The following is a 15,210-nucleotide window of genomic DNA, read 5'->3' as shown; positions in this document are numbered from 1 at the left end:
TGAAGGGCAAGGAGCAGAGGGCATACCTGGTGATTGTCGTCGGTCCATCGTCTACGACATGGCCTACCTGCAGCTCGTTGGGAGGGTGTCGTAGATGTTGCTGCAAGTTCCGGCTCCTCTGCTGCGGTTGCGGGAGCTTGGCGCGTCGCATCTATGACCAGCATTCCACTCGGAACAACTTCAAAAGTCCAAGCAAGATTTTTTCAGGCATGTTTTTGGAACTGGTTAACATAGAGGCCTAGGCACATATTTGACAAGACAAAAACAGAGACAACCATTACCACTAATAATGAGTGAAAGGTGATTTGGTTTCTAAGCATAAAACTGAATCAGCTTAACTGATCATGCTTATGCCTCTCATTTAGCAAAAACTCCCTCTGTACCGTAATGAGTTGAACTGCTAGAACGACATCTATTATGATAGTGTAATTCTTGTGTATTTGGTGCCTGAAACTTGTACCAACTAAAACTACTCTCGGAAGACAGTTTTGAACATCAATTTTTAGATGTAATGGATAACAATAAATATTACAATAATTTAGATACATATATTTGGTGCACTTAATTCATCTCAGAGAAAAACACAATTCGCTGGAAAAATAATGCCAAGCCCAATAGTACTGCATACCATTCAATTCATGTTCTTGATCTCACCCTGCCGGCATCTTTCCTCAGGCCGAGCTCGCCGTAGTAGTCCCTCACCAACGATCTCAAACAGTACTGCCCAGGTTACCTGATTAACCAGAGAGACACTTGATCATTGTGTTCACAGATGAGTTGGATGAATGTTAAACTAAACCCAGCTGGAAAATAATGAAAATCTGAACTAAACTGACCCAAAATCAAATCTAAGCCTTTCTATGCATGGCAACGGAGATGAGTTGGATGAATCTGCAACTGAATTCAACTGAAAAACAATGAAAACCTGACCAAAACTGAACCAAAATCAAAATTGGAATAATGAAAATCTGAACTATACTAAAGAAAAATAAAAATAAAAGCCTTTCTGTGTGTGGCAATGGAGATGAGTTGAATGAATCTGCAACTGAATTCAACTGAAAAATATCATGGAAACCTGAACAAAAGGGAGTATCCTATACAGCTACATAATTTGAATCCTGAGTGGAGCTGGTCATGCCGCATGCAGACCGTGGTGTTGTGCTGCTGTGTGCAAACCATGGAGTTTCGAGTTGCTGCCTTTATGCCCATAGCTCTGTGGGTGCCTGCAGCAGCACGGCCATCTCCTCATCAGTGATGGCGCCCAGCTGCACGAGCTCCACGTCAAACACCTCAGCCATCCACTCCTCGCGCACCACCAGACTGCACCAACGATGGCAGGTCGAGCGCGCCGCCGACGCCGTCTGCATGGATGCGTGCGTCGGGGACTTGCCGGTGAGGAGCTCCAGCAGGAGCACTCCCAGGGAGTAGAGTAGACGTCCGCCTTCAGCAAATCAACTGTGCCTATTTAATCCACATGACAAATTTTATGATCTTAAACAACAGTATCAATCATGGTCAATCTGAATCACGAACATTGCAAAATCTGGCAGTACTCTTGTATCACAATGGCATATGCAAGCATTGAAAGATAGAACTGCGAGCATCACGATACCTGGGACAATCATTTCTTCAGAAAAGTATCCATCAAAGTAGTCATCAATAATTCCTGCCAATGTCATGCTATACCATCAAGGGATTTAATATACTATGTAAATGAGCTATCTTGATATCTTAGGGTCTGCAACCCCAAAGTAAGATAAACGTAGAACAAACTATCCTGGTGGGTGTACCCAAATGTGTTCTCTTCTGCCGTCAATAGAAGTAAGAGACCAGCAAAGAATTTCAGAGCAATAGTTGCTATAAGAAAAGTTAAAAATGTCCAAGCATAAAAATTTGTCTACTACATCACAGTAACACGAGAATATTGATCAAGACTTCTACAATAACATGCAATTTTTTTGGAACCATTTAGTAGTAGGTTTTGGGTCTAGTAGTAGGGTTTGTGAGTTGGAGTACAACAAATTTACATCAGATGTTTTTCAAAGAGACAAATAACATCCAACAACAACTACTCAGGATAACAAAAAGGATAATAATTTTCCATGACAATGAACACGACTGTGTACCTTCTTTATTTGCCCTCTATTTTAAGAGGAAAATGCTGAAAATACTTCAGGATTTTTATCACCACCTTTCTGAAGCCAAAGAATCTGGACATCCACTATCTTCTAATGCACCTTCAGAAGTAAGTAGACTATCATAATACCCTTCTCTGTGAGCTCCAACATCAGGAACATCTTGTTTCCAACCATGAAAAAAAAACGCTCCAATAACACCTAGAACAAAAATAAAAGAACCCCAATAATAATACAGATCTTGTTTGCTGAAGACAATCTCACTATACAAAATCTGAGGAGTTTTATTAAAACTCAACCATATGCCTTTCCCCAAAATAATAGTATTTCATATGAAAAGACACATAACTAACAATATACAATGATTTGCATTTGCTAACTACTATAATGAGTTGTTTGCAACACCGTGCCATCTCCTACAGAGTGAATCCAGTATGTTCAGAAGGCAAAAGCAAAGAGATAAAAACTACCAATGCATATGTTTGAAAAGTGAGTTCCTTATAAGATGAGATCGTCGTTGGACTTCCAATCAAAGCAATTCATAGGATCAACACATACAAAGATTTCAGTAAATGTTCTCATTGTCTTTGATTGATTACAAACAGATTTCTGCCAATTGCACAAAGCCCATGCTTGTAATCTGACAGGACCTATTAAAAAGAAGTGAACAGATCAGGAAAACATCTACTGATCTCCATCCAATAAGCCATGTAAGTTGGTTCCTTTGGACTTCAGGTAATACATAGACAACCAAATCACTTGAATAGAGAAAGCAATTTGCATTGTACTGGTAGCTAAGAAAGACCTACAGGAGCAGAGGAGCATGGTTTGATCAAGGAATTGGGAATCAGTTTTAAAAAGAAAGAAAGAGGGAAGGCTTGGGTGGAAGGGATCTCACCAAGATGCAGCTATGGAGGAGGGACGACTGGAGGAAGCAGCAGGGGTGATTGCACGACTCGGTGGGCTCCGGCCTTGGGGCAGCGCACACACCATCCTGTCATCGTGAGCAGTAGTGCTGCAGTCCTTTCCCAGCCTCCGTCACGCTCGTGGCTCCGAGTCACCGTCGCCGTCATCGCGCTCGTGGCTCCGGCGAAGCCATGCCCGAAACCCTAGCCACGGGGGTTGGGGTTGTGAGCGGGCGGTAGAGGATGGGAGCGGAGAATATGGACGGAGGGGAGGGAGGCGCGGACCGTGGGGAGTTCGGGGGCGTGCTGCGCGGCGCCGGAGGTCACCGGAAACGGCCGGCGTTGGTGGTGGCGGCGGCGGCGACGATGAGGGAGAGGAGGCGAGCCCGTGCTCCTCGTGTGGTCGCGTTTTCTTTTTCTTTACACAAATCTGTTCGGACAGTGGGTTGAATATCGCAAAAAACAGGGTGTTTGTGCAAAATTGAAGCATTTCCCCAAATCCACTTAAACAGGGACCGCGGGTTGAATTGTCAAAAACAGAAGTGCTTTTTTGCAAAATTACAGACGACGTACGACCAGAAGCAATAGGCGCTTTATTAGTAGGGAAAGATATAGAATAGAAGAATAGAAGTATAGAAGCCCCGGTTCCCTCCTTCGGCCATGGGTTGTCAAAAAAACTCGGAAATTGTATCCAGAGTCCAAGACACGTTCCATCTTCGTTTTCTTTCTCCTCTTTCCCCACTAGACAAATTGTGAAAACTTTCATAGAAATTTTAATGGATGCTTATCAAGCTAGTATATGCAAACTTACCCGTTTTGATGTTGAAATATGTCTTCCATGTACCATCAATAAAAGAAATCGCCACACATGACCACACCCAAAACACTATGAAGAGACGGACAATGGTCAATCTCACCAACTAGAACGCATTGGAAATAAAACAAATGTTGAAGCGCGATGATTCCCGCAGCTAGGCTATAACTCCCCGTCGCGAGAATTTCTCCATGACAATCCGCCGATCTAATCCGCCAGTTCCAAAATATAAGGTGCGTTAATGTTTTTTGCGAGTAAATTACATCTAGGTCCACCTAGCGACAACTACAAGCACTGGACCGAGTCGAAGGCGTGCCGCCGTCCTTGCCCCTCCCACATCGGAGTCGGGCAAACCTTGTTGTGGTAGATAGTCAGAAAATCGTCGTGCTAATACACCATACGACCAGTGCAACAGAACAACAACCTTATTCTATCTTCAAGAAGCCGCATCTCCATCGTTTTCTTGAGCACGGCATAAACCCTAACAAAACTGAAAGAAACACCTAAAAACGAAGCCCTCTCGCTGGCAAGGATCGGGATCCATCGTGCCTCGATGATCCTATGACCATAGGAGAAGAGACGGACCGGTGGGGGTGCCGGCCGGCAAGAGGTGGAGGAAACCCTAGCTGAGAGCCCACAGGGTACTCAATCGTACCCCTATAAACTGGGTAGCTCCTTTGATCGGAATTTGTAGCTGTACTTTTCAAGCCTTGATTTCTTTCATAATTTTTGGGAATGGGTTTTATATGATGGAGAATATATGCAACAAATTGTTGCTCGTTATACAAAACCATTGCAAAAGGGAAAATGTCATTGCTCATTATACAAAACCATTGCAAGAGCGAGAACAGCATTGCTCATTATACAAAACCACTTCGAGAGCGATCGGTTTTACCCACGACACCTTGGTGCTCATTACTGGGAAACAGATATGTGGGACCCGCCCGTGGGGTCCGAGGCGGCGAAAAAATGGGCACACCGGGCCTATGGATAGACCTTACATGCCGGGCCCACCTTGGCCACGGAACAACGGCTCAACCAGTGCATCGAGCACGTCCGCGCCGCGTCGCCCGCTCCTCCTCCTCCTTCGGACCCCTCTGCTATGAAGTCCAACACCTAGGCCTCCAGCCCCCGCAGCACGCCGCCGCGCCGCCACGCCGTCGTCCACGGCGAGCCGCGGCACCCCGCTTCCTGTTCCCTCGTACGCGTTGATTGCTGGCACCGCCGTCATGTACGCGCGGGCTCTCGGATCGAGGTACTGCATCATGTCACGCCGGCAGGACGGGCACGACGGCGCCGTGTGAAACCACTCGAGGATGCAGCCTCTGTGGAAGGCGTGCGAGCAGCCGGCCAGCCCGGTGACGCGGCGGCCGCCGCCAGCCAGCTCCTCCATGCAGATCGGGCACATCGCCGCGCCACCCTCAGAAGCACGCCGGACGGCAGCATCCGTCGTCGCCTCGGCGGCCTCGCACGACAGCAACAGCGCCTTGGCCTCGTCGTACACGCTCGTCAGGTTCACATGCATCCACACATGGCAGGCGTAGCTCCCGCCGCCCGCCGCGCCGGCCACGATGCTCTCCACGAGACCCGCGGGCACGAACTCGTCCCACTGGCATTCCTCGGTACGGTGTCCGCCGTTGTACAGCATGAGGCGCGGCAGCACCGCCATTAGCATCCGGCGGATGGCGCCGCGGCAGGCGCCCTCGCTCTGGAGCACGGCGGGGCCGCCGTCGACGGGGAGCGTGAGCTCCTTCCCGTCCAGTTCGTCGTAGTGCACAGTCCTCCTCGTCCTTCGTCCCCCTATGACGAGATCCTCGTTGGCGATGAGCACAGAGCACCACCGGAAGCGCACGGTGCACGCCTGGTCGCGCGGCATGGCCTCCAACTCAACCGGTCGCGTCATCTTTGAGTCTATGATTTCCATGAAAGGCTGCTCGCGCTGCGGCTGCGATCCTACCGCCATTGTTGCAGCTACCCAAAGTTTGGATCCAGTGGTGAACTCGTGATGGCTCGACGTGGAACTGGAGGTTAGGTTATATGAAGCCGGCCGATCCGAATAAGAGTTCCTATCGGAGTCCTAGTCCTACTCGAAAAAAGCTGATGAAATCAGAAGAGGTAAGGAGATCCCGTTGTTCCGTGATCGTATATATAACGCCGATCGATTCCACGTATCCAGATTTGCCACCACGCGAATCCGAACAGTCTCCCAAATTCATCGAGAAAATCAAACTATGGCCCGTCGCGGCGCCGTCAAGCGGCGGGCGTGGTCTGATCTCCCGGCCGACCTCCTCGCCGCCATCCACCTCAGGTGCCCCCCGCCGTACGACCGCGCGCGCTTCGCGGCCGTCTGCAGGTCACGGCGAGCCGCCGCGTCGTGGCACCCGGCGCGGCCCCCTCTCCCGCTGCTCTTCTCCTGGACCGGCGACCGCAAGCGTGACCGGAATATACGAGCGTACAATCCCGTGGACGGCAGGGCCTTGCGCGTCCTGCTGCCCAAGATCCTGAGGGGCAAGAAGTTCGTCAGGTCCTACGACGGCGGCTGGGTCGCCGCCACGTCAAGGCGCGAGCGCCACTCCCAACTCCTGATCGTCAATCTCTTCTCTAGTGCCCAGGTGGCACTCTCCGACAATCAAAGGAGCATCGTCTGTGCGTGCCCGGATGCCTTCGAGGAGCCAGACAATGCTCGCATCAGTCGGGCGCCGGTTGTAAAAGTCATCTTCTCCGACGACCCTACCTCGAGCGGATGCATCCTCGCCGCCATCACCAAGAGGTGCAAATTAGCGCTTTGCCGGGTTGGCTGTCCCGAAAACATCTGGACGACACGAGGGTGTGGCCTGTACGCGGAGAGGGAGCTCGTGGACATCGCCTTCTGCAACGGCCAACTCTTCGGGCTCACGGTCGGTGGCTGTGATCTGTACAAGTACGTCATCGACCTCAACGAAAATGGCGCTCCGGTGATCACCTCGGCTCACCAAATGCAACGAATCCCCTTTGTACATGTGCCTGGGTGGGACTATTGCCCTAGATACATTTTTGAGCTGTGCGGCAAGCTAGCAGTGGTGTCAGAGGCCAATGCGGCACCCAAAGGCTATAAAGCTTGCTGTTTTAAGGTGTTTGAGCTCGAGGATACACCGGGCAGATGTACATGGGCAGAGGTAACCACATTGGGTGATCATGCCCTGTTCTTGGGGCCACAGTCCTCTAAGTTGGTGCACGCGTCGACGGCGGGCCGGCATGGTAGGTTGGAGGAAAACCGCATCTACTATCATATGCGACAACAGGACAGCCTTGCTAGACACAAGGAGTGCTTGACGAAGTTGGGCCTCGGCAGCTGCAACATCTATCGGAAAACCAAGGTATGAATCAACGCATGGAGAGGATCACCTCGGAGGGATACCATTACAAAGATGATAATGGTAATGGTTGCATGTGGCTCCTGCCTTCGGAGTTATGTTAACTCATCAACAATGTGTGTGGAGTATTCTATTATTCCTATTTTATTATCATTTTGCTAAAGCACATCTAGATGTGCCATAAGTATTGCACATTTAAGTCCTATGTCATTGATCTTACGTCGAGATTTGTGTAGATATTTTCTTTTTCTTTTTTCTTTTTCTTCTTTATGCTTGATTCACTCACTTAGATGTGCAATAACTAGGGCACATCTAGATGTGCCCTAGACACACCCATTTATTATTATATGGTTAGCGTACTTGAGAATTTAGTATTTGTATTTGTACAAAGATAAAATTACAGCTCCAATTAAAATTAATTTACAACTGTGCAAATATGGGTTGCACAATTGTACACAAGTATTTACTATTTAGATAAATGGCCGATTCACGAAGATTGCAAATTTCCTTCCACCACAAGCCTATGTTTTTTATCTAAAAAATAAGCGAGGAGAACCCCATTACACTTTATCATTTAGTATTAATAAAGGGTAGTTGGTACGTTCACTTCGCTTCCGGTCTTAGGTCCCCTCCCACCACAGTAGTTGGTACGTTCGTTTCGCTTCCGGGCTTAGGTCCCCTCCCACCGGTTTTCTCCCCTACCGCAGGTTACTGCATTCCCTCCCATCAAATTTATCCTCACCCTCCCTACATATACAATCCTACAAGCACATTAACTCAATCAAATCACAAAAATCTCAACTAAATAAAAGGACGGGGATATAAGTACCTAATGTTCGGTGTTGGGACCTCCCAGACCGAACGAATCATTCGCTGGGAACGATCGAAGGAATCACACGAAAACATTCAGTGTGGGAGGAAGCCCGGACCGAATGATGTCTCCTGCCCATCTAGAATGGACCCAGGTAGGTCAATACCAAAAAAACTCGAGCACAACCCAGTTTGCCTACTGTTGCATAAAAAAAGCCCAAAAACCAATAAGAAAGAATGAAGAAAACAGAAAAAACCATACAAAATAGAGAAAAGTCTTACAATATATAGAATTCCAGAGAAAATCTAGAAATTCATATATGTATAAAGAATGCCATGGATTACTTGATAAAAATGATCATTAACTAAATTTGCCACTGTCCCATAGAAAACTAATATTGCCATGTTGCAAAAAAAGAGAGAAATTTGCCATGGTCCTAAAAACACGCATTAATGGAAAAAAATGAATAAGTTTACCATGGTGACAAAAAGTGGGGCAAATTTGCCATGATGCATATGTGATGCTTGACGTGATGGATAGAGATACAACATTAAATGCAAAAAAAAGTGCAAAAGTTTGTGATGATGGAAATTTTTAGTGTCAAAAAATGATGGAAAAATCACCATGCTACATACTCCCCATTTCCATGATGGTAAAAAAAGAAATCATAAAACTAAATTGCCATGGATGTAAAGTAAACTTTGTTGTGGCAAAACAAAGGAAATTTGCCATAGTCCGTAAAGTGAATTTGCCATGGGCAAAAAAACTATAATTTCCATGAACGATTGAACTAAAAATGCCATGTATGATAAAGTAAATTTGCCATGCATGTGAAAGTAAATTTGCCATGGCAATGAAGGTAGATTTTGGCATGGCAAAAACATGTAAAAAAGTTGCATGTCAATGAAGGTAAAATTGCCATGGCAAGCAAAAATAAAACTTGCCATGTTCTTAAATTGTAAAATGTTATGAGGATCAAATCACCATGGTAAAAATGTATATTAAATTTGCCATGTTACTTAAAAAATAGAATTGCCATGGGTTGTGGAATAAATTTGCAATGTAAGTAAGGAAAAACATAGCCATGTTCCATGTCAACACATTAAGGTTTAAAAGTTGCCATGAGTGTAGACTTTGTTTCATGTACATGGCAAGTGGGAGATTTTTTTCTATCTAAAGAATATATTGCAATGTGGCACCAGGCATATGATTTTTTTCTATCACATGTAAGTACCATTTTAGTAATTTTTGTCATGATAGAAAAAGAGACATGGTTAAAGTTGCCATGGCAATAAAAAGGTAAAATTTTCCATGATACCGAAAATAGACATGGTAAAGTTGCCATGGCACTAAAAAGGTAAAATTTGTCATGATACCAAAAAAAAAAGAAATTTCCCGTGATATGAAAAAGAGACATGGTTAAAGTTGCCATGGCAATAAAAAGGTAAAATTTGCCATGATACGAAAAAGAGAAATGGTAAAGTTGGCATGGCACTAAAAGGTAAATTTTGCCATGATGCGAATTATTATTATTTTTGCCATGATACGAAAGTGACATGGTTATTGAAACAAAGAAACATGGTAAATTTGACATGGAAATAAAAATGTAAATTTTGCCATGATACGAAGAAAAGAAATTTTCCATGATACGAAAAAGAGACATGGTAATTGAAACAAAGAGACATGGTAAAATTGCCATGGCAATAATAAAGTAAATTTTGCCAGGATACGGAAAAAAGAGAAATTTGCCATGACAAGAAAAAGAGACATGGTAAAGTTGCCATGGCAATAAAAAAACTATTTTTTTGCGATGATAAGAAAAAAAGGAAATTTGACATGGTAATTGAATTAAACTTGCTGTGGTCCATGAAAATAAGTTTGCCATGTTAGAGAAAATATATGAAAATTATTCTTCAGTAAAATTACAACTTCCCTTGAAGTAGTATTACCATGATACGAGGAATAAAGTTTGCCATGGTTCATGAATTAAAATTACCCATGGTATTAAAAAATGAAACTGCCATGGTGCATGAAGTAAGTTTGCCTACATTACGTGTATGACTATTACAAACAAAAATCTAGAACTTGCCATGGTTTGTAAAGCAGAAATGTGTGCCAAAACTTGCCATGTAAAAATGAATTGGAAGAATGCATTTTTTTGCCACGATGTGTAAAAATGAATCGGAAGAGTGCAAAGTTTTGGCCATGACATAAAAATTGCCATGGCATCACTATACTTCAAATTAATTCACATGGAAAAATTGCTACCATGGGGGGATACAATAGCAAACAATTAATATGGTCATTATCAAAACCTGCAAGTCTAACAAACACACACCATTTTACATTCATTGCAGAAGCCGTATGAACAGAAAAAAGGACGTATATTTCTAGCATGAACTCAATTTTTTTTAATTTTTTCTAGAATCCATTGTCATGTGGACATAATTTTAGTTACCATTGTATCTCACAGAACCTCAATTCGACAAAATCATTTCTAACAAGTAAAGGTACAGAACAAGGACCGTAGAACAATCAGGTATGTCTCACGAATCACTCTGAAAAAAATCACGTATGGCAGTAATCTTACCATTTCACATAGCAAAATGGGCTACGGGCAGCCCAGGCAAGGCTGCGTGCGTGATGCAACTTCCGCACGAGGCGTCGGCTCTAGTCAACACGGGGGTTGCGCAGAGGCTTCACGGCGGCGTGGCTCGTGCAGCATCTGAAGAAGGCAAACATCTGACTGCAGCCTCTGGGGTGGGCTGTGACGGACGGTGACGGGACGCGCCAGACCGAGCTCCAAGGTGGCGCTCATGGTGGCCAACATACGAGAGAGAGAGAGAGAAGGTGAGAGAGCTGGAGGAGGAGGAGAGTGGAACAACACGGGCTGCCTAAATTTGTTGAGAGTTGTTCTTCTTGAAGCAAAAATAGGCTAGTGGTGACCTTTTAAGGATAAAATAAATAAATTTTGAGAGATTTGCTAACTAGGGAATCCCAAATGAAAAAGAATCTTCCTGCATATGACTTTTGGGGGTCTACTAGAGATGTCCTTACAGCGTGTTTGTTTTATATCGCTAAACACATTACCTTTTCTTCCATGCTTGTTTTACTGGAGCACACACATACGTGCATATGGCTATTAAAATTGGATGTGGGTAGGTTTCAATTGACTTAGACTTACAAGTCCCACTGAGTGACTTAACATATAAGAAGAAAAAGAAGATTTTGCATTAATCTTCATGCAAGATCTCATAAAATATAGCATTGACTGAAACATTATTTAGTCTTAGCCGACTGAGATTTAGCAACATCGATTTAAAGTTCATTCATATCATCCGGAGCATCTTGTGGATTCATTGCAAGTTGATCCGAAGATATACACTTACTTCAACATGTGCCATAGACGGCACATGTCGGGAACATGGTGCATCATGTCGCGCCGGCATGACGGGCACGACGCCGCCCTGTGGAACCATTTGAGGATGCAACCCCTGTGGAACGCGTGCGAGCAGCCGGGCAAAGCCACGACGCCGGCACAGCCGGCCGCCATCTCCTCCATGCAGATCGCGCACTGAGCCGCGCCAGCGCAACCGCCGAGAGTGCCAGAACCAGCCCGTGCCCCGGCGGCCGCGTCCTCGCACGACAGCAGCAGCGCCTTCGGCCCGCTGTACACGCTGGTCACGTGCACGCGCATCCAGACGTCGCACACATAGCTCCGACGCCGGCGAGCACCCCCGCCGGCCACAACTAGACCATCTTCACGCGCCACGCGGGCGACGATACGGGCGACAAGCCCAGGGGGCACGAACCGGTCCCAGAGCTCGACGTCGGCGGCACGGTAGCCGTAGTACCCCGCGAGCTGCGGCAGGTCCGTCAGCATCCGGCGGACGGCGGCGCGGCAGGCGGGCTCGCTCCGGAGGACGGCGCGGTCGTGGACGGTGAACCGGCGCGCGGCCGCCTTCTCCTGGCGCCTCGCGTTGGCGGCCTTGCGGTGGCCCTGCCGCAGGGTGGTCCCGCCCACGAGGTGCGTCTTGGTGGACAGGCGCACGGAGCACCGGATGCGCACGACGAGGCACGGGCGCGGCTCGCCGTGTGCTGCGCGCGACGGCCTCGCCGTGGCCGTGGCCGTGGCGTGCATCTTGAACCGCGTCATCCTCGAGTGAACTTGCACCGTGGAAGGTGACTCGCGCTGCGATCCCATCGCCATTGTTGGAGCAATGGGGTTTGGGAGGTTTTGGCTCTACGTTGAGGTTGGCACTTGGCAGCATATGAAGCCGGCAGTTCGGTTCGAACTCGGACTCGCGTCCGCGCGCACTGTTCGCCAGGCATACCTTGATCGTGACTTCGCGCTCAACGACAACAAAACACGCTAGATAAACCGGCACGTGCGTAGTGGGCAGGCACATTGACCAGTTTTTATTCTTTTTTTTAGGGCAGACCGGTTTGTATTCAATTCGGTATAGCGTGCTACTACTACAAGTGACTGGGCCGACCTTTTTAGAGCTTTAAAACAACTGGCTAGGAAAACCGGCTAGTGTGCAAACTTTCAAAAATGTGCCAGATTTGAAGAAAATGTTTCCGAAATTTAAAGCATGTTGAATAAATTTTAAAAATGGTTTAGAATTGTAAAATGTCAATGAGTTTTAAAAAACAAATGTTCATAAATTTGGAAAACAAATTTCCCTAATTTCAAAATGTTCATGAATTTGGAAAACCAAATAGCAAACTAAATATGTTCTTGTATTCTGAATTTAAAAAATCACATTTTTGAAAAATGTGCAGTCATTTATAGAAAGTGCAAACAGATAAAAATTATAAAATGGTAAAAAGAGAAAAAGTAAAATAAAAAAATAAACTGAATATGAAGAAAATAAAAATAAAAACATAAAAAGGACAGAAAACCGATCAAACCAGCCGAGAAAAAAGAAAAGAAAAAGCATGCACTTGGCCGGCTCATATAACGTCTCGGTGTATGCCTTTTATTGACTGCCAATGCGCTACATACGGAATAGGATTTAAGGAGGGTTCATATTTAGCACATGATGCGCTGGTGAACGAGCCAGTGCGCACCCCCTCCCTTCCAGTACGCCCTATTGAGCCAGCACAAGAGCAGGGCAGCAAGCCCCTGTTTTTTTGTTTTTGTTTTTTTGCCTCATAATTTTGTTCCAAAAGAAACCAAATTTAAAAAAACTGAATTTTGCAAAAAAATGTTCTAGAAATAAAACAAAACTTTGGATTAAAAAACAGTTCATGATTTCGGAAAAAAAATTCCTGTATAGAAAGAATGTTTCTGAATTTGAACATTTTTTTTGAATTCAGAAAATATTCAGTACTTTTTGAAATATGATCATGAATTACAAAAAAGTTCATTAATTCAAAAAAAGTTTTCTGATTCAAAAAATTCAAGCATTTAGAAAATATTAATTTAAAAATATATACATCGATCTGAAACAATTTTATTGTTTAAAAAAATATTCACCGATTCATTAAATCTTAATGGATTCAAAATATGTTGTCTGATTCAATAAATGTTCATCAATTCAAAAAAATGTTCACAATTTTTAAAAGTTTCATAAGTGAAAAAATTCACACTTTAAAAAATGATCACAAAATTTCATGATTTCCAAAGATGTTTGTCGATTTTCAAAAATGTTTTCGGTTTTAGAAAAAAATAAAAGAAAAAAAATGAAATATAAAGAAATAAAAATCAGAAGGAAAAAAGACTAAACCAGTTCTTTGAAAACCGAGTGGGAGAAAACCAGACTGGGCCAGCCCATACTGTGGACGTGGGTATGCGACTATGTGTTAGGTCGCTAGACAACGACCTACACGCCGAATAGGAACGGCGGATTTGCGTGCCTGATCACTGACGTTGGTGCTAATTTTTCTCACCTTTGGTGCTGGTCGAGCACACCGAACTAGTTAAATGGGCCCACCGCATTTTGGCCCATAGACTGCAATGTAGCGACCACTAGACTTAGGAGTGGTTGTCTCCTAAAAACTGGTATTTTTTGTGTCTCAATTTACTGATTATTTAGAAAAGATCCCTAAACTCCAAACGAGGAAGGGATGAGCCTCGACATCTCAACGAGAAGTGGTTCAATGACGCGGAGTTTACACTTCGATGCAGTCGTAAGTAACCCCCACCCCCTCCAAGGTAGTGGTAATACTAGTCTCATCGGCATCCTCCGGCACGGAGGTATCCATCACGATGTCACGCATGGCGAGCGCACTCATCGACATTGACATAAATGGGTGCATTGACTCTGCCCTCCTCCTTCTCCCTTCCTATAGGAGGATGTCAAGGTCAGCGCCGATGATGTAGAGAGATAGATAGAAAGTTAGAGAGAGAGAGAGTGGTGAGGTGGACGATGATGTGGCAAGGTCAACAATTAAAATCAGGCCACATCGGCGCAAAACCGTCGAAAGCAACCCAAGAGACGAAAGATATCCAGTTTCATAATTGAGAAAATAAGTTTTTCACTTAACGAATCATTTCTAACTACTGATAAGGTTGAGGGATAAAAAATATACTTTTGTCGAAAAGTATTGAGTGTTTTTTAGAACCAAGTGGTATGATTTTTCTTTGGGGAGAAATTTCTTATCTATTCATAATCAATCATGATAGAAAACCAGGGTGAAAAATGACAACCAGGTCCATGGACCATCTAGCTACGACTAAAATCACTGGAGCAAGCCTAATGCGTGTCGCCGTCATCGCCTCTCCCTCACCAGAGTTGAGCAAACCTTATTGTAATAGATAGTCCAGAAGTCGTTGTGCTAAGACCCCGTAGACCAGCACACCAGAGCAGTAACCATCACCAATGAAGAGAGTCGTAGATTGAACGGATACACATTTTAACATGCAGACGAAGACTAGATCCAAACAGACCCACCAAAGATCGACACCAATCGAATCACATGAGATATGATGGAGAAACAGTTCCACACGTCGTCCAACAATTCTGGACGCACCATCGGGACGGAGAGCAAATGTGAGATATTATTCCTACTTAGAGACATCCTTGCCACCACATAGCCCCAACGAAGACGCCAAACCTAATAAGAACAAGAGTGGGGTCCCTTCGTCGGAGGACCGAGGTCCTCTACACCTCCATGGCCTAAAGGTCATCGGAGGTGGGAGGGACTATCGACGATGCTGATACAAGGAGGAGGAAACCTAATCACC

The sequence above is a fragment of the Triticum dicoccoides genome, chromosome 3A (assembly GCF_002162155.2).
Source record: "Triticum dicoccoides isolate Atlit2015 ecotype Zavitan chromosome 3A, WEW_v2.0, whole genome shotgun sequence".
NCBI classification, from domain to species: domain Eukaryota; kingdom Viridiplantae; phylum Streptophyta; class Magnoliopsida; order Poales; family Poaceae; genus Triticum; species Triticum dicoccoides.
The sequence above is the reverse complement of the archived record's forward strand: the minus strand, read 5'-3'. Positions refer to the sequence as shown.